We start from the raw sequence: 22,075 nt of genomic DNA, 5'->3' as shown, positions 1-22,075 counted from the left end.
TATATATATATATATAAATATATACAATATATATAAAATGAAATATCTTTCTTGCTTCTTTCCTTACTTTCTATTTCTTTCATATTATTGTTGTAAATATTTAAACAGTTATTTATCTGAAGAAGTGTACTTGGAGATACAGGAAAATTAATAAATGTTTTGAACCATTATACAATGGCTTGGTTTTTTCGAAGAGAGTACCCTGTTTCTGTGTGTGTGTGTGTGTGTGTGTGTGTGTGTGTGTGCGCGCGCGCGCGCGTGCGTGCGCGTGCGTGTGCGTGTGCGTGCGTGCGTGCGTGTGTGTGTGTGTGTGTTGGCGGGGCGTTTAACGAAGCATCTCTTCTACTCCCTTTACACTGAAATTGAATAGGTTAACATCGGTCCATTGGGAGTCACTTTCCAGACCAGATAGCCGAGAAGCGTTCCACACAGATCCGAGTTTGTCTGAAGATTGAATTGTCTAGCGTTTTTAAGCCATTAAAAAAAATTAAAAATCGTTGCAAATTGGTTAATATAGTTTTTTTTTTTTAATTCTTTTTACAAAATAGAGAATTTTATTTAAAATTCTCCTCTATTGTCTATGTTGGTAGAGGAGAAAGTAAAACAAAAATACTTAAAGAGCTTTAAGAAGCAAATTGAACATTTCTTAAAGTTTGCAATTTTATTTTCACTGTCAAAAACCTTAAGGAGTGGTTACTTGAAGATACTAGTAATGGATGTTGTGGTGAATTAAGTGATGTGTCGAACCAAAGCAGAGGAGTATGAGTGCGGTTCCTGGTGGAGCTGCGGTCAGCTGTGCGGAGCGGCGGTTCTTCACAACACAGCTTGGGGCCAATAACATTTATGGCCCATATAGCCACCAGTCACGCAAGTTGCGAATGACTTTTACAACAAGATGACATAAAAGGTAGGCCAACCGTCGGATTTGCCAAATAAATAACATAATATTGTCGAGGTAATGTTCCGCTGGATGACGTCGCCGTTTATAACTCACAATCCAGTCGTAACATTGATGAACCTGGCCTTGTTTACTGCCTTGAACCTGCTACGAACTGATATAGGGTTAGATCTAGTAAAGTGAGTGCATATCGTGTTTATCTGTAATAGGTTTTATATTATAATAAAACTGATAAGATAAGTCACGTGTAGGTACACAATCATATGTAGTTTTTGGAGGATGAAAAATATAAAACACAGAAGTTTCCTGGGAAGAATTGTTCATATGATATGTTAATGTGAGGCCTCTATGTACCTCCGAGTCTCTGGAAACACTGGTGAGTCCTATTCATTAGTACTTGGTACTTAGTACAGATAGTGATGTCTATCTAGGTTTGGGTTATAGTCGTTGTTTAGTTAGCTGCGTAAAATCACAGACTCTAGATATATTCTATAGAAGTATCTTTAGTCTGTGGTAAAAGAGTGTATAACTTCATCTCCTTACTTATGTACAAAATCATTATTTAAATGTTTAAAAATAGTTTTAAGTTATCAAGTTACAATAAAATGCGAGGATAAAACATTTAAACCCGTTTCGTTTGCCTAACCTTAACACGTGGGGGGCTTTCAAGTTCTTGCTGAAAACTACGAGTTTCACGAAAGAATGCTAAGTTGGTAATACTTTTCCTCGGAGTCTGATATATCCTGCTCAGGTATGGAAGGAATATAAAGGACTCCTGGACCTATCTTAACTTACCGTTAACCTGCTGTTGCCTTTTTGTATTGGACACATTAAAGTATTTCCTTGATTGAATGTTCGATTAAGAAAAAAACAAGTAGAGAAGTTTAAAACTTAAACAACACATCAAAAATATATATTTTTAACCCGATTAGAAGAGCTTTTATATTATGTTTTTGAACTTTTTTACATAATTTGAAAACTAATGAGTAAATAATGAAATAATTGTCTTATTTGGAACTCTTGTCTTTCTTCCTCCATTCAAAGAATTTAAGTACATTATACATTAACTATATATTTGTACATTCTACGGCAAAAATGAATAAAACTCCACATACTTAAACCATATCGTAAATAGGTACGTATAGAGGTATTATCTGTCTGTTTGTACTGTTATAATATAACTTTTGCACTAGTAATATCTGTTAATATTTGTTCCTATTAAAAGTAAAAGCAGCCCCGATTGCCGTACTAAAAAAAGGATCATTTACGTACTCATGTTAATTTCTAAATGTTGAACATTTTATACAATGTTCGTCATAAGTACAATGGATACATGCAGGTGTAAAAAGGTGTACAATGCACCAGATTATTTGTTACAACGATTAGTTATGATTACATCTTTTTATATACGTACTCTCGGAATGACTATTCGCTAGAAACAGAAAGAAGCAATATGTTAAAGTCAATAAAATAATACTCTTTATTGTAGTTGAGAGGTTCCAGGTATTTTACAGGATTGCAATATTTCATTTCTTTAAATATTTTTCGAATAAGCGTTATTTCTAACTAGCCTTTTATTCAGAGTAATGCTATTTTAAGAAATTAAATGAAGGAGTTTATAAACGCGAATTCAAAAGATGTTTCTGAATTTTTCGCGAATAATGCTAAAATGTTTTTTCTCAGGCATTTTCTGTCCAAACGGAAACATGAAGAATCGCATATTTATTTTTTGAAGATCTTAGGTTTACTTTTAAACGTTTATTTTATGCCTGGGATTTACTCTGTACATCTATCATTCCACTGTATATTCTAATTATTTTCTTGTTTAATGAAGACAAACATATACCTCACCTGTAGACTGAGAAAACTTGCACGTCAAATAACTAAGAAACAAATAACTGAAAATTAGCCTTTGTCAGATAAATTTTAGACAAAGGAAATGTTTAAAAACTTGCTATGTACTACTTGTACAATATCGTTTTGAAAAGAAAATAATTGACTGAACCTGTTTAAACATCATAGTAGACAAGGAATAATATAAAAAATTAAAAATAGTATTCGTTTTCTTAGGGTTCGGAATGATTTGTGTTTCAGACGTATCTATTATACGACCATATTGAGGAAGAACAGGACAGGACAGCTCATGTTTACCATGTAAAGGCAATGCATGCTCTTGTGGTTTGACGACATAAGTGCAAGTCACGCACGTAAACATTCCTCCCCGACAAGTGTTGCCCACCGTGCTTTCGGTCAAGAAACTGTCGGCGATCTGCATCAGTTCAGTCGCGGAAAAACTGGGCATTCTTATCGTAACATACGATCTAGTCAGGTCCCATAGCCTGCAGAGTCTCATCAAGGTCATCGGTCTGGAGCGGCAAGGATATCACAGTCGTAACACGTGTGACGATTCCGAGACCGGAAACTTTGCTGGAGAACTTCTTAGTCCGGAAATACGAACATAGTAGATGACGTAGACGGAGTTTTCTTTATAAAAAATTAGATTAAAAGGTAATAGAGTATGGAAAGTGTAATGTAACACACTTTAGTAAGTCGCAAATTGGGAAATTCTGTTGTTACCAGAAATAATGGCTAAGTGTCGGTCATCAGCAGAATCCAAACCCAACAGCCTCTCGGTGACATAATCCGACCAAGAACAAACCATTTGACATTTCTCTCTCGAACGTTAAGGAATTGGAAAGTGAGAGTCTGGACACTACATGGAGCCAAATCATCTCACTACGACGTGGGAACAGCTTAGATGCATTTCTAACAAATTTAAGGATATACTGTATATGACGGCACAGCTAATCAAAATGCGTCACAACAGACGTTCCAAGGTTTACCCTTTCGTGGGCTTATAAAAACTAGTATGACTTCTGATCATTATCACTGTTCAGGTGTGGGTTTTTCTGCTGACGCACAGTTATTTAATAGAATACACGTGACTCTTTTTGTTCAATAAATAATTTTCTTTTTGTGTGACACGAAAACCAGTATATTTTTTGTTATGTAACGTGTGGATGGTAAGGAACACAAAAAGTCATTGCCAGTTATGCACCCAAATTTGCATACTTACAGGTTCAACTGTGTTCGCATTGTCCTTACGTCTGCGTCCTCGTCACTCATTAAACTTCGTAATCAATGAATGAAGTAAATTATTGCGTGATTCGTTTGATTCTTACCAGTTGTGTAACTTTACATATTTCTGTGGCAGTAAGCACACAACACGAACATATGAGTGGGTAGCAAAGGCTTCTTCTTGTATGGGGCGGCCTATTGCCATGTACTTAAGCCTCAAGGCCCTTTTGCTCACCCCGGAAGCACACCATGAGGCCTACCAGTCTATGATTTCAGCAGTTCCTCAAACCGCCGAAAACATCCTATCAGACAATGAAAATCCAATCACGAGTGTAACGTATGAAAGGTTTTGTATGGAATATACGACCCGTAATGAATGCAGTATACCGAAAATAGCAGGACATTCATTGAGTATTGGAGGGAGAAAGTAATCGCCTTTTAAACAGTTGCAGGAAATAAAAACTATTTCTTTAGCGAAGCTATTTTATTGTTGTAACAGTCTTGAATTTAGTATTATTGTAAGAAAGAAACGGCTGTTTCTAAATCATGTATGCAATCTGGCTTTGGCAAAGGGCTGTCCCTAAAGGGGTAAAACAATCAATATAGACTTGTAAGATATCGTATAATCTATTTTGGTAAGTTTCATGTTGTCTTTACCTGTGTGTTTAAAGTCGCAGTATTGTGATTGTACATGGCTATTTGTTTTACTACTGCCTAACGTTATGTTAAAAATTAATTATAAACATTGTTTTTCAAAAAGACACTCTTGTTTGCGGGCGAAAAATCAATTGTAAGTTACATGGGCCTGTGTATCGCATTTAAGTAGATTTTATAAGTATTTATTTATTAGGAATTAGTAAACATTAAAAATCCATTCAACCAATTAATGAGGTATCAAACAACTTTTTGTCTTTGCGTGGTATTTCTATGTTTATAAAAATGTTTTGTAACATAATTTTAACATGCTGCGATCTTGGAAACTGTTTTTAACCGATCGTTTGGTCAATTCTTAATAATACAGACAAATTTGAAAATTTACAGCATTACAACTTACAACATTTATTGCTTTTTCCAAGTAAAACACAAACTGACTAACATACGTAAAACAAAGAGATATGTGTGACATCGTAGACCTAGTCGCTGTAGCTTGTATACATTAACCAATTTAAACTTAATGTGATATTTAGAAAGTGTGTTTTGTTTGTCAGTGGTTTGAGTCAGAGTATTTAGATTTATTTGGTATCACATTAGGATTTTATTAGGGTAGTCACACATAATTACACAAAACAGAAACAATATCCTTTTTAATCTGTAAAAGTAGCAACGGGATTTTTATATTTGAACACTCGGTGTTTGGACATTTATTTGTTTATACGAATATGTAACTTAGGTTAATCTTATCGAATTTTCACAAATTGAAAAACTCAGGACCCGAACCACAGACCTTCAGATTTTAACTCACTCTGTATACAAAAATACTGACTAAATTTAATAATTGGTTTTTTAATAGAGATCCTTTTTTGTTCATTATTATGATAATCTGTTCGCTCACATTCGATTTGAGATACCTTACATGTTACATAATCTTTGTTCATTTGTTTAACAATTTTTCATTTCTCAACACAACAATGCCATTTGTAAAAGCACTACCCCCCCCCACCACCACCACCATCAATATAACTCAACATCTGTAAACAGCAGCAAATTACTTAACAGTGACATCACATGTCTCCAGTCATCTAGTGAATGGTCAGTTCGTGTCTGAAATTGCTTCACTTTAGGGAATTGTCCCGGAAACAGCCTTTTGTCGTAATCGGTATTGGAATAAATCAGGATGACACAATATCTTAATAGCGATACATGACGAAGATATTCGGATTGTTGTTTCGTAGCACCTTAGACATGAAGAGTTGTTACAAATTATATTTTATTAAATTAAACATCTAACCAATTTCCGGTTTAATAAAAATGTTTCGACATGGTGTTTTGCAATATAAAACAACAGCCCATTGAATCGGAATTGAAGCAATGGACGGTCTGGTTTCCCTAAAGTAAGAGAACATGAACATGTTGTGTTTGAAAATATCTGTTTTAGAGGTTTCGTCTTTTATAAATCACGGAATGTGGCTGATGTATTGTATATCTCGGGAGTAATTTGGGCGTCGGCCTTCTCGAGTGCTATGACGTAATTGGGCGGTTTATGTTGACATTCCGGCACTTTTTGCCGTTCGCGAGGTGCCTGATTGTAACAGGAATATAATAGCTTCATCCTCTGTGGCCCGAGGTAGTTTATGCCGTTAATTACCTCAATGGCAGAACAAGTCCCGGCGCTGGGAGGTAATATTTATACTTCCGCACTTCTGACCTTCCGCTGCGGAATGGATCATTTCCGATTTGGGTCTGTGAGATTTTGGTAATGCATGGAATTACAAGGTGTGACAAAAAACTTGGCGAACTTGAGCATTAACTGAGACCTTGCTGTCTATTATCTTGTACGTGACCTATTACTTTAATGTCGATATGGTTATGTAAAACTAATTTTATGCTTCGAATCGATAACTTGTGGGCGATACTTTGAACTTCAGAAAGAGGTGCACCGCACGATTGACGATGGAACTTTTCCTCGACAGAAGGACGAAGCGAAACAATAATTAAACTGGAAGGTCAAGATTGTCCTGTAGGTAAAAACTGAGCGTCAGGCGAGGTTACGTATTGCGTGTTTCATAAAGGTACAGCTGTTCTGTGGCAACAGAAGCCGCGACAATCTGACTCGGAGCTTGGGGTGATAAGTATTCCAGTTAGTTTGACAGTTGAGTCATTTAAAAAAGTAGGCCTTTTTGGAAAGATGTAATTTTTCGACTTATAGCATAATTTTCTGAAATTATTTGGCACGCCTGGTACAAGTTTCGTAACAATATAAACTCAGTTAAACTGCGAAATTAGACTAAAAAATATTTTTACCGATATCGTTTGCATGATATTGGTTTGTTCTGTTTTCGAAAAAGGGAAAAGTCATAGGTTATTTTTGTTATGTATGATATGCGAATACAAAATTCTAAAACTCGACATAGCGATCTTGGACTTTATGATTTAAGATTGTGATCTATAATACAATGAGGAGAGAGGCTGACTTTTTAACCGTATTCTCTAGCGTTTTTCGTAGACCATTGTCCTGTGTGAGGATCTTTTAAGCAGAATAAAGTGAGAGTCGGAACAGTATGTAACCATCCGTATTGATAAAAAGATGATAAAGTTAGTAACAGAATTTGGAGCAACACTGTCTCGTCTCTAACTGAGATCGAAAAATCAACATCACAGGCAGTAGGCCATCAATCGGCTCTTTCTAATAGGTATGTTGTAACTATTGACTCAAGTTGTGTTGTATAATATAAAATCGTGTTACGGAAAAAAAGTGATTGAAGGCATACGATATTTAAACTCTATTTCTTGGAAGTTATTAATATTCATTTCAGTTTGTCAACAGTTGCAGATCGCCGTATACTGTACAGTGTTTGTAGCCAATCATAGGGTTAGAGATACTCTTATAATGCTAGACTTTCGATTAAAGTGGCATGGATTTACATTTGGTTCAAGTTAAATCATGCCTAAAGTATAATTAGTTGTAACATCGTATGAAACTAGCAGCAAATTAACGAATTTCAGTGTGTTCAGTGAAATTAAACAACGAACAATGCGAAGCAAGGTCAGTTCATGCAGTGGATATTTAATAAAGGATGGCCAGGCGATGCAAACATCCATTCTAAACGACCTTGACGATATCAGGTCAAGATCAGGTCACTGTGAACACTTTCCCTGCGATCGTTACCTAACAAGGGGCTCTTAGGTGATTCATCTTCGTCCTTTCTTACACTATTGGTGGTACGTGAATTGCTGTCAGTTCTTTCTGTAATAATATTCTAAAATTTCCACAATCGTTTTGCAAAATTGAAAGTCGTAAAAAAACCACTAAATGGCAATTAGTACTTACTTGAATGGATGGAATAATACTGGCCGTAAAAGAAAACACATTTTAAATTTCCTTGTAAAGTCGATTTTAAATATGTTTTGTTCGCGGAACGTTTGAATGGTTGATGTGTTGTGGTTTGTACCCGGAAAAAGTGTTTTCCAAGGATGGATCCTTGAGGTGACCCGTAACTACTTGATGAAGTTATAATGACAATGGGTGACTTGCAGAGTGGTGTCACGTGCATAGCGAGTACCATTCCTAGTCTGGTCAGCCTTTCTCCTCCAGAGAATATCTTTATACTGTATTTTGAAAATCAATAATCTTGTCATTCAAATATTAGGTACACTTGCGATGGTAGTTAAACTTTTATATCTTAAGTTAGTTACATATACAAGTACGTTATCACTGACAAGGATTAAACATTAAAATGAGACTTCCAGTTTTTTGTTTAAATGAAAAGATATCATTGAATATAATAATAAAAGTACTCAAAGACTTAAACAAAACCATTTTATCTAGTATTGGATTACATTAAATAACGTTTATATACAGAACATTATTCATTACATGAAAAACATAAAACCAATATTTAATACTTTTTATTGTTTTGTGAAGCCTTTCGATATCAAGGATATCTTCTTCAGACACATCACAAAATTAAATACAAAAAGTAAATTTGATTATTAATAATAGTTAACATATGTGATTTAATATTAATTTGTCCTGTGTGGCGTAGTGTGTAAATACAATTAATTTATTACTGGTATTATACTATATAAAATTTGAATGTTATTTTTGTAATCTTCGTTTAAGTAATATTGAATTTTGTATTGGTCCATCTTCTTGATTTAATAGATCTTCTGTATTTGTTTGATTAATGTAATATGACTCCCATGCATTTAAATATCTTGGAGTGTTAACATGTTTTAATAGTTTTAGGTTTTTTATGTGATATAGTGTGTCCAGTATTGATACAGTGGTGTGCGACGGCCGATTTTTCTTTTTCTGTTGAATTTAATGTGGGAGCAATGTTCTTTATATCGTGTATGAATTTTTCCTCTTGTTTGTCCAATGTATTTTTTGTTGCAGTCATCACATTTAATTTGGTATATACCTGATTTATTAATAATTTCTTCTTCATCTTTTGGATTTTTCAATTTATTCTTTAATTGACTTGTTGTTTTATATGTGACGTTTTTATTTGTATGTTTTTTGAGTGATTTTTGTACATCTTTAGATATATTTGTCCATGTAGTGTTTAACCAATTTGTGTTTGTGTCTTTAATAGGTAAAAGTGTTGTCTTTGACTTTTTGTCATGTTTCTTTTTTCCTTTTTTAAATATATGTTCGACTAAATCTGTTTTATATCCATTAAAAACGGCAACATCTTTTATATACTGAAGTTCTTTTTTAAAATTTTCTTGTGATAGAGGAGTGTTTAATAATCTATATATCAATGAATGGAAGACTGCACGTTTTTGTGTTGGTGGACGATTTGAGTCATTTGTTATATAACGATCAGTGTGTGTTGGTTTACGATATATATCGAATTCTAATCGCTTTGAAATGTGTTTTTTATTAGTAAAATATCTAAAAATGGAAGTGAGTTGTTGGATTCAATTTCATGAGTAAATTTAATGCTGGAGTAAAATGAATTTAGGTGATTTATAAAGTTATTAAGGTTTTCATTTTTGTTGAACACTGCAAACATATCGTCAACATATCGAATCCAAATTCTTGGAAAGTATGGTAGAGATTCTTTCACTAAAATTTCAAAGTGACTCATGAAAATATTTGCAATGAAGCATGACAAAGGATTTCCCATGGACAAATATATCTAAAGATGTACAAAAATCATTCAAAAAACATACAAATAAAAACGTCACATATAAAACAACAAGTCAATTGCAGAATAAATTGAAAAATCCAAAAGATGAAGAAGAAATTATTAATAAATCAGGTATATACCAAATTAAATGTGATGACTGCAACAAAAAATACATTGGACAAACAAGAAGAAAAATTCATACACGATATAAAGAACATTGCTCCCACATTAAATTCAACAGAAAAGAAAAATCAGCCGTCGCACACCATTGTATCAATAATGGACACACTATATCACATAAAAACCTAAAACTATTAAAACATGTTAACACTCCAAGATATTTAAATGCATGGGAGTCATATTACATTAATCAAACAAATACAGAAGATCTATTAAATCAAGAAGATGGATCAATACAAAATTCAATATTACTTAAACGAAGATTACAAAAATAACATTCAAATTTTATATAGTATAATACCAGTAATAAATTAATTGTATTTACACACTACGCCACACAGGACAAATTAATATTAAATCACATATGTTAACTATTATTAATAATCAAATTTACTTTTTGTATTTACTTTTGTGATGTGTCTGAAGAAGATATCCTTGATATCGAAAGGCCTCACAAAACAATAAAAAGTATTAAATATTGGTTTTATGTTTTTCATGTAATTTAACAGTGACCAATATAAGCTCCATCTACAGCATTTCAACATTATTCATGTTTCTTGTAAGAGTAGCTCTGCTTTAAGTGGTGTACATTTTAGGGTCTGTTGGAACAGACTTTATAGGTTCAAGAGTAAATCTCTTGTGTTTAATGATAACAATGTTCTAAGATGCTAAACTTGGTTATCAAAGCTTATAAAAGAATATAAGTGCCCAATGGCAATTTGATTTTTGCAATGTGTTGAAACATCGTAATGTTTTGTTACATATCTGAATGATTTATGAGGCGGAAGGTATATTCTTCCTGAATCTGGAAATTATTGCAATATTTACTAGAACTTTTATAATCAAATAACCTCACCTCAGATCTAATGGCTGGTGAAACACTGGTGAAACACAGATTACAAATAAAGCCATTACCTCACACGATCTTAAGTATAATATTTTTTATCCTGGAAGTAAAATGTGATTATTTGATTGTGAACTGAATATAGAGCGTTCTGCTGCTGTTTTCAACAGTCAACTTTCAGAAAGCTCCAGGTGTTGAGAACGCGGGCGATCGATTGAGGGCCACAATACGAAAACAGTGTTCCGTGTTGCTACTCCGAGTAACTGAATATAGAGCGTTCTGCCTCTGTTTTCAACAGTCAACTTTCAGAAAGCTCCAGGTGTTGAGAACACGGGCAATCGATTGAGAGCCACAATACGAAAACAGCGTTCCGCGTTGCTACTCCGAGTAACTGAATATAGAGCGTTCTGCCTCTGTTTTCAACAGTCAACTTTCAGAAAGCTCCCGGTGTTGAGAACACGGGCAATCGATTGTGGGCCACAATACGAAAACAGTGTTCCGTGTTGCTACTCCGAGTAACTGAATATAGAGCGTTCTGCCGCTGTTTTCAACAGTCAACTTTCAGAAAGCTCCAGGTGTGGAGAACACGGGCAATTGATTGTGGGCCACAATACGAAAACAGTGTTCCGTGTTGCTACTCCGAGTAACTGAATATAGAGCGTTCTGCCGCTGTTTTCAACAGTCAACTTTCAGAAAGCTCCAGGTGTGGAGAACACGGGCGATCGATTGAGAGCCACAATACGAAAACAGTATTCCGTGTTGCTACTCCGAGTAACTGAATATAGAGCGTTCTGCCTCTGTTTTCAACAGTCAACTTTCAGAAAGCTCCAGGTGTTGAGAACACGGGCGATCGATTGTGGGCCACAATACGAAAACAGTGTTCCGTGTTGCTACTCTGGGTAACTGAATATAGAGCATTCTGCCTCTGTTTGCAACAGTCAACTTTCAGAAAACTCCCGGTGTTGAGAACACGGGCGATCGATTGTGGGCCACAATACGAAAACAGTGTTCCGTGTTGCTACTCTGGGTAACTGAATATAGAGCATTCTGCCTCTGTTTTCAACAGTCAACTTTCAGAAAGCTCCAGGTGTTGAGAACACGGGCGATCGATTGAGGGCCACAATACGAAAACAGTGTTCCGTGTTGCTACTCTGGGTAACTGAATATAGAGCATTCTGCCTCTGTTTTCAACAGTCAACTTTCAGAAAGCTCCAGGTGTTGAGAACACGGGCGATCGATTGTGGGCCACAATACGAAAACAGTGTTCCGTGTTGCTACTCTGGGTAACTGAATATAGAGCATTCTGCCTCTGTTTTCAACAGTCAACTTTCAGAAAGCTCCAGGTGTTGAGAACACGGGCGATCGATTGAGGGCCACAATACGAAAACAGTGTTCCGTGTTGCTACTCCGAGTAATTCATGGTTATGAATGAAATGGATGTTTCAATCCATATGCTCGTTTGGAATAGATATTTCTGCTAAGTTGATAATATTTAATTAATATGGTCTTACATACATTTTTTAACTCATGAATTTTTTATTACTTAATCATATCTGTTTTTATCTGAAATATTCTTAAGGACTTTGTATGTTAATTACAAGTACATTTCATCAGCCTATAAATAATTTGTGTTATTTAATTTTGTTCATGTTTTGCCTTCATGTGTTTTTTACATCGTCTATATAAGTATAAGAAATCGATGTGATTGAAATTGTCTCTCCTTTTATAAAGGTGCAGTGCCCAGTCGCATTGACCCTGCATTCCGTCGTTACATAACGCCTCTTTGTTCATGTAAAGTTTGGGAGGTTGGGCAACAACCACTTTTTACAAGACCCACTTTTTCGGACCCTCGAGTCTTCATTGTGCCGGAGCTTAATTGGCGTGAAGGCGAACTTTTGTTTTGCTCCTTCACACTGTTGATGATGTCAATATTTACCGATCAGTTACTCGGCCGATCACATTTTTCTCTTATGTAAGCGGGGCAAAAACGCCGAGGCGGCAACCCGAGGTCGAACGGTAGCACCACGTCACTACTGCAGGCTCACCTGTCGTCATTTCACATTTGTTGCAGTCCTAGATCGTAGGACGAATCTCGGTAGCGAAATCTTCAGGACTTAACAGCTGATTATTATTTGCTGTTCCTCTCCTGTACATTCTAAGAACGTTTTATTTTCACCCATAATTTACGTTCAGGCTAGATCTGCCTCAGAAGTATAGTGTGGAAAGTAGTCATAATACTTTTTACCGAACGCCATCCAAAGCTAGCCGTGCTGCAGGGGTCAGTAAATAGGGCCAGCCAATGTAACAAGTGATACGCTATGTCCCGCTAATGGTAGTTCCTAATGTAAGATTGTAAGTAGTACAGCGCAGAATCTAATAATATACACACGGTAGTATTAGGTACAATGATACTTCGTGAGTATCCAATTGTAGGTATTACAGCGTGGAATCTGACAATATGTTCACGATAGTATTAGGTACAATGATACTTCGTGAGTATCCAATTGTAGGTATTACAGCGTGGAATCTGACAATATGTTCACGATAGTATTAGGTACAATGATACTTCGTGAGTATCCAATTGTAGGTATTACAGCGTGGAATCTGACAATATGTTCACGATAGTATTAGGTACAATGATACTTCGTGAGTATCCAATTGTAGGTATTACAGCGTGGAATCTGACAATATGTTCACGATAGTATTAGGTACAATGATACTTCGTGAGTATCCAATTGTAGGTATTACAGCGTGGAATCTGACAATATGTTCACGATAGTATTAGGTACAATGATACTTAGTAAGTATCAATGGACTATCCATCTTTCTTTCCTATACGATGTTTTCCTTTATGTTGCTGAACAAATTATAACACTAGGGAGCTCAGAATTTTAACTATTTTAACTTTGACGTCCTACCCTCCTTTATTCTGAAAGGCATTTATTATTCTATTGTAAACTATAAAATGAAGGCTGTAATATTGTAAATATTTCAACCTTATACGAGTAACTCGGGTAACCCTGACGAATCCGTCGAAGAGTTTATGTTCAGTATAATAAGTTTCCAGATTCCATGTATTAACTGAAACCAGTTTCGCCCGACCGGTCTGCACAAAAACGTGTTGCTACACACTAGCGCGCGGTGGAGCTGTGGGCAAGGTCCGCGGCCAGGAAGCGCCTTGAGCAGTCGCTCGCCTTGTCCCGGACAAGAAATTCGGACGCCGGAAGATGATCGCCGACAGTTCCGCCGTTTTTTGTCACCAGCCGGCCTACTCTCTCGATGCAGTAATCCGCGAGCCGTGGGCGTAGCCTCGTGCAAGGTTCCGACAGCCACGAATATTATGAAACATCCCCTAGTTTGGCGGACGTGTTGCTGAGAAGCCGAAGGCTACTGGACTGGTTAGGTTTTCGGGAGTATAATTGATCTTCTTGTGTCTCCACTCCACTAATCGGGGACTGACAGTTAAATAACTAAATAATGCCTTTATTCGTAAGTAAATTTCAACAAACAACTGTTTTTCAACTCGATTCAAATCAACACTAAATACTAACAAAACTATTTAAATCACACTCAGTACCCACAAACTAGTTCTGTATTGATTGAAAATCCTTTCATCTTATCTTTTAAAGACGAACAAGATATGATACTTGTAATATGTTCGGAGAGGCCATTGCAAATGCTGGGACTAAAATAAGGGAAGCCTCTTCTTCCGACTTCTTGCCTCACTTTCGGAGAGTGAAGCCTTCCATCTTGGCGGGTGATTCGTTGAGAGACCTCCTCCCGATACAAGAGTTTCTTGTTGGGGAACTGTGGTGCTCTAAATGTGAGATCCTTGTAAGCCATGCAACACATCAGCAGTCTATACACTGCCTCCTTTAGCAGTAAATCCCGGGAGACAGCACCCCGTGAAGAAGATACATGATCAACCTGTTTAGGATTGAATATGATGGCTGAGTTCTGCAGCTTCTGGATTTTGCCAATTCGCTCGAAATACTGTTCCCATAAGCAGGTAGACAGTTTAGTAACGTCTGCATAAGCCACTGTTTCGCAGACTCCAGCAGTAATATTCTGAATCTGCACAAACCCTTCAGTGTGCGCCGGCCGCTCACGGTCCAGCACGACGCCAAGAGTCTTAATTTCATTTCACTTGGCCAACTCTCACCTTGAAGCACAATCGCCATCCCATACTCACTAAGGGTCTGTGACAGATTGTGCGGAGCAATGGGATTGTGCATTTGCTAATATTGAGCCTGAGTCCATTATTAGCCTAGATTTTTCCATTAGTAGTTGAAAACTGTTTTCTTTACGAATGTGTAGAAATGTTTTTCTTTGTTTAACACCGCCATCTTGGAAATGAGTGGATAATGTGTAGAACTGATATCAAGTACGCTCTTAACCAGAAAAACCCTACCAACGAAGTTTCGTGCAAATCCAATTTACTATTACCCCTTTCCACCATTTAATGGCCGCAATATTGGAACTGTGATAGGTAGCTAGCGACTTTCGGTTTGCGCCAAAATGTTTCTTTTTTATTCCGTTTCCAAAAGGGGGACAAATGCCCAACGGTTTCTGGTGTGCCGAACGGAGGTCACATTAACTTACAAAGATCCCCAAACTCTTTATTTTAATTGGTCTAGAAATGACAGGGTGGCTAATGAATTTTGAATGAACCCGTATAATTCGTTTCATATAAAGGGGTCATAAATCGATTGTGTGAGAACGGATTATCCTAGAACAATGAACTAAAAGTCTTACCCACAAAAACCAGCCCTTAAGAACAGTTAAAACTGTTTTCAACAGAAATTTTATGTACGATATGAGCCACAATCTGTTGATCTAGGATTCGATTCTCGAGTTTTTCAAAAGTGTATAATACTTAAAAATTTTAATGGAATTTGTTAAATAAAATTTTTTACATAATTAAAACTGAATTATCTTATTTCGGTTTGAAAGGTCGGCCGAAGAATCTGTAGGTTTTTACCTATAACACTATACTGACTGCATGTCGCATAAATACAAAACAATTTTTTATATATTTACTTTCACAAAAATTCGTGGTTAGTTTGGTGTGTATCAAAGTGTAGTCTGTACAATATTCCGTTAAACTACAACAGTTTTGTGTCAAATTGCTGTAAAATAGAAATCCTATATTTCATCTTAGTAAATATTTTGAAAATAAGAAAAGTCAAATGAATCCGATCTATGAGAATTAACTTTTATATTTTCAAAATGAACTACCCGTTAAGGACAAATAAAAAATTAAATACAATTAAATTATAAACCAATATAAAATAATAATAAGTTTTTTTAGATTTACAAGATTTTTAAAACACAGAAACAATTAAAAATACTTGGAATTATAAATTGGCTTGAAAATCTTAATGTGAAAGTGTTTATTATATTTATTTCTTTTATATCCTAGTCTAATGGTCCATTTTTATTTAATTGCTCTTAATTGTATAGTGCATTTCGTTGCGGGAATAAAAGAAGATTACTTTATTTATAAGCTTGTACCTGTTTATTAAATATTTTTACTAATATATTCCAAATATTTTTTTAAGAAATAAAATATATGCTATTCTATATTAAATTTAATAATTAGACTATCTAAATTTTTGGAACGCAGTTGGTCCCAAATAATTACAAAGAAAAATGCATTTCTTCAAGCTAATATCGCTGTAACCTCAAATGTTGAATTTAAATCATGCAAAAAGTAATTCCTTCGAGCCGGATTTGAACCAGCGACCTATGGATGTCTATGTTGCGTTCACTCTACAGTCCACCGCTCTACCAACTGAGCTATCGAAGGAGCTGAGAATCGGAACTACACAGACGGTACTCCAATACTCTGAGGCCAGTTATTCCTACATTTCATTGATTTGATGATGAAGTAAACGTGTCATTCATGATTACTTGCAATATGTTACTAAACTGCGTAGATTATACAATCGTAAGATATTATCGCAATGAAACTGAATATATTACAAATCATTGTATAATGAGTTTAAATTCTTTGTTTAAAGGTTATTTTTGACGATGGAAGGATTGTGAAGGAAATAGGGTTTTTTCGGACATTTGCCATCGTTAAGTGAAACAAGAAAACAGTAACACTACGTTTCGAGATCTGCAATCTGATCTCTTCTTCAGGTAAAAAACTAACCTAATACATAATTACAAACTAGGTAAAATAAACAAATCTTACTAAAGCGTTGTGGCAGTTTAAGTTGGTTAACTTCGCGTACTTGTTACAACTGTACTGGTGTGAGCAGTAACTAATTTAACACTTTTACGTATTACTAAAATATAATTTAAGTTACAATATGTAGTATCTTTTAAATATTTATGAGATACAAATGTTGTTCTGGCGCATTGAGAAGATGTGTTAATAAAGTAAAAACTAATCATTACTGTATTAGATTATTAAAGTACATGTTTACAAAAAAACTAGTTCAAATTACATTAATAACGTTTAGTTTATTTTACACATTCTTAGAATTAAGTCAAATTAAAGACAGTTTTTCAAGATTTTTATTTCATACTGACGAGTGTTCCTTTTATACAGTGCAATGTACTTAATTAAGTAATTTTTCATATTCAGGCCAAACATGACCGGCGACCATCAATATTAGCAACCCCCTTTCTGATTTTGCGTACGAGGCTTTATTTGTTATTTACCGTACTACCATGAACAAAATCCTTAACAGATCTCCAAACAAAACAATCACAAAGGGTTGTATACGGTGACATATGTGTTTACAATATCGATCCGCCACTGCTAATCCGATGTGTTAGGAACTTGTCCATACCGTCTAGGACAACCTGTTAAACAAGGGGGGAAATATAGTCTTGTCAGCAGTTTACTGACTAGAGAAATATCAACATGAATAGTAAAATATCTTTTACGGATTAGACGGAAGAAACGTTGATTTGACATATCTAAATGTTTAATTAGATATGCATTATTAGTTTAGACGTTTACTTTACACAACATTGAGAGAATGATTCTCAAGGTTGGCTGTGTTAATATATTCAGAATACTTTCAGGTACATAAAGATATACGCGCGCGCGTGTGTGTGTATGTGTGTGTGTTCAAGTTCAAGTTCAAGTTCAAAAGATCTTTATTCAGAGAATTACAAAAGTTGAATACATGCAAAACATTAACAGTACATGGAGTTTAAATATCTATCATTACATGCATTTTTAACCGTACATTCCTAATGCCCCTATAATGGCGCGTGCGGGAATTAAAGTTGGCTTACTAAATTACATTGCTTATTTTTTGACAGTCATTCCTTTACTTTTAATAGTTATTTAATATCTTCTCCATGCACAAGTCATTTACCATTATTCCAACTAAGCACTACGTTCAAAAAGTGATATTTGATACAAATGATTTTTTCCAGTATATTAATATGTTTAAATATAAATGCTTAAATTGTACTATAGTAAATTTATTATGACACAAATTAATTGATTGAGCCCACCATGTTCTCCAATTTGCTACTGCTAACAACTAACACGCATGAATACATACTTATATCCTTCAATAACAATGTTTGCATATATGCATGTAAATCTACATACATATAGGCCACACACCTACTTACACACATCTGTATATAAATAACAAGAGATAAATAATATAAGCAATTAACAAGGTATAAACATAGAAACAAATCAACAAATAACAACAATAAATTAACATAACAACAATAACAGTACATATAATTTTATAAATAAATAATAAATATTAAATAAATAATAAATATTAAATAAACAATAAATATATCAACAACAAAGACAGAAAACAGGTTAAATTCCAGACTTAATCCTGATATGAACTTTATACATTTTCCATTATAAATTTTAAACATTTCATCTTAAATTTAGGCTTTCGTTTAAAATATATACCATTGCCATACCTCTCAACCAATTTATTAAACATCTTTGGGCCAACATAGGAAAACTGATGTCTGGCAATTTCTTTAAAATAATTTGGTACATCGAGAAGTGTTAATTGAGCAGCTCTTGTTTCCCTGTACGTCATTTTAATGGGATAATCCTGCAAGTGTTTATAAACATACATCAATACGTTAGACTCATACACTTGTTTGAAAGTTAGGATATGGTTATCAGTGAACAAGTAACTAGCTCTGTCCGTACGCCGAAGTCCAAATACCGTTCGCAAAGCATGCCTCTGACTCATTACCACAGGCTGCAACACCGTGCTAAAGGTACCACCATAGTGTACGATCCCATATCTCATTGTGCTCTCGCACCATGACATGTATAACTGTATTAATAATTCGCTAGTCAAAAACTGTTTCATGTGGTACAACGCATAATTGATTTTCCTCAGTTTCTTTGTCAGGTACGTTACGTGGAATCCCCACTTTAACTGAGAGTCAACGTACATTCCTAAATATTTTACATTATCGACTATTTCTATATTTGAACACGTACAGCCGTACAAGCACTGGTGGCCATGGCAGAACAAATCAAACATATTCTGCAGGTCAGACTTAGGCTTGTTACTATCAAAGAATAGAATACATTTAGTCTTCGATACATTAATTAACAACCTGTTGGCAATCAACCATTCCGACACCCTTACCAAGTCCCTGTCAATCTTTGTCCTGAGAGAGGCTCTGCTGCCAGATGAACACACCAAAGCCGTGTCATCAGCATATGCAAATATAGAGGAGTGAAAGTCAATATCTAGAAGATCATTAATATAAATTAAAAACATAAGAGGGCCCAACACTCCCCCCTGAGCTGTTCCATATTGCAATTCTAGAACCTCACTCAGTACATTATTTATCTTTACTACTTGTCTTCGATGTTTGCAAAAAGATATCAACCAAGTCAAAGCCATGCCCCCAATACCATATTTTCTAAATTTTTGTATCAATATATCTATATCTAAAACCTCAAATGCTTTCCTGAGATCCAAATAAATAGCCAATGTAAATTTATGAGCGTTAACTGAATTTGTTATATGACTTATATGCTTTTCCAAAGACAAGTCGGTTCCTCTACCAGGTAAAAATCCATATTGATTGGTGGAAAATATATTAAATTCTTGAAAGTACTTTAATAATCTTTCTTTAATTAGTGTCTCAAATATCTTAGCCGCGGTGTTTATGAGAGATATTGGACGATATGATGACACCTCCTGGTCATCACCTGACTTGTATACAGGTACCACTACAGCCACCTTAAAATCGTCCGGAACTACGCCCTGTGCAAGAGACTTTTCATAAATGCTGTACAACAATGGTACAAATATATCTATATTATTTTTAACAACTATGCTGCTAATGCCATCTATCCCAGAACTACTCTTATTTTTCATTCCACGTACTACTTTATATATATCCATTACTTCCATATCAAACCTATTCAACAAGACATCAGTTACAGGTTGTTGTTCCTGTAGAAACATGTCACACACCCGAATGTATTCATTTTAAGGTTCGGTACAGCACTAACATAATACCTGTTGAATACATTAGCAATGAGAGACTCATTTCCCATTACTTTAACTGGGCAGTCGTTTACTTTTATGCTGCTTATACCTTTATTTTTTCTATTCAATATTTCCCTAACTATACCCCAGTACTTTCTACTATCACCATTACAATTATTTATTAACTTAGAATAATAATTTAACTTTTCGTGCTTTATACATCTATTTACAAATCTAGCCAAATTACTGTACTCCTCCTTTAGTTTCACATTAAGTTTATTTTTACAATAATTTTTATATAAGACGTTTTTCCAGTTTATAAGATTTATTAAGTTATTAGATATCCATTCCTTACGCTTTTTGTTCCTACTATTTATTTTTTTCAATGTACAAGATGATTCATAACATATATTGTAGGTTTTATAAAATTCATACAAAGCACTATTTACATCTTGGCTATTTTGAACAGAGCTCCAGTTTGCCACAGCCAGCTGTCTACTCAGCTTGGTATAATCAACATTTTTTACAAATATAGTATTCACTTTACTAACAATAGTGTCCAAGACAATTACATTTAATCCATAATGGTCTGTGATTCCCAGCTCCACAATACCGTGATTAATTTGTAAATTCTTTGAATTTCGTACTAAAACGTGATCAATGCAAGAAAAACAATTATTCATTACTCTAGTGGGCGTATCAATAAAATTCTCATAACCATAGGCTGATATCAAATTTAAATAATCAGTGGCAGAACCCTTATTTTTATCTTTCAATACACAGACATTTACATCCCCTAAAATAATTGTTGGATCATTAGAATTTTTCAAAATATTTTCAAAGTCATTTTCAAACTGTTTATAAGTAAACTTACATTGTCTATAAATACCATATAAGGATAAACTAGTTTTTACATTATTTATATTTATACTTAAGATAACATTGATAAGCTCCGCAGTCGGCAGTAAGATAAGGCGGTGAGTGTAGATAAGGGATGCGTCAACGTAGATAGTGACTCCGCCGGCCTGATTATCTGGCCTGTCCTGTAGAAGCATGTCGTAGCCGTCCATCTGGTACCTGTTCTCCTCCCCTCGCTTGATCCATACTTCAGTTAAGATGATAACATTGAACTTTTCTGAAAGGCTGGACAGGTAAACAATCAGTTCATCATAATGCTTTCTCAAGCTTCTTATATTCAAACAAAATACACGCAATGCTTCAAGCTTTGTAAACTGTGTCATTCACAAGCACAGTCAGTTGAATTTAACCCAAAACGCCTCACAGTCCACCACCGCCCTCTAGCCTGAGACGTCAACGCCCAGCTTCTTTAGGTCCTGAGTAGAAGATATCCGTATTCTATCCCCATTGTCCTCTTTTCTGACAAATATCTTTCCCTCCCAGGTCCATACATACTTGAATCCAAGTTGTTTAAGCTTTTTAGCATGGAAAAGCAGATTCTTAGTGTACGGAGTCAGATGGTCGTTGACATATACATTAGTTTCTTGTACATCACTGCAGAAGTTTTTAGAGTTAAGTTTGGTTTTCTTACTTTTTTTCACTACTGAGTCTCGTTTCTTCCTATCAGAAAATTGCACTATAATGGGACGTGGGCCTCTGTTCCTTTTAACTGGAATTCTATGAGCCGCCTGTATATCTGTTTGATATTCAATTGGCTCATGTATAAAATCGGACAAATTTTGAATTATTTCCAACATATTTTCGTTTGTTTTTTCCGGGATACCTTCAATTTGGATATTCTTGTTGCGATTATATTGCTCCAAGCATTCCAATTGAACCTGATAATTACTCA

At 35.0% G+C, this 22,075-nt stretch overlaps 1 protein-coding gene and 1 non-coding gene across 3 annotated transcripts in view; one reads left to right on the top strand and one right to left on the bottom strand.

Moving 5' to 3' along the window:
* The window catches only part of LOC124360911 (elongation of very long chain fatty acids protein AAEL008004), a 164,088-nt gene that overhangs the window by 31,522 nt on the left and 110,491 nt on the right, over positions 1 to 22,075 (top strand). The gene's annotated exons all lie outside the window — the stretch shown is intronic.
* Positions 16,514 to 16,604, bottom strand: Trnay-gua. Its single transcript is given in 2 exon segments — positions 16,514 to 16,549; positions 16,568 to 16,604. It is a non-coding gene; the product is annotated as a tRNA-Tyr (tRNA).

This window comes from Homalodisca vitripennis, chromosome 1, assembly GCF_021130785.1.
Source record: "Homalodisca vitripennis isolate AUS2020 chromosome 1, UT_GWSS_2.1, whole genome shotgun sequence".
Taxonomy (NCBI): Eukaryota; Metazoa; Arthropoda; class Insecta; order Hemiptera; family Cicadellidae; genus Homalodisca; species Homalodisca vitripennis.
The sequence above is the reverse complement of the archived record's forward strand: the minus strand, read 5'-3'. Positions and strand labels throughout refer to the sequence as shown.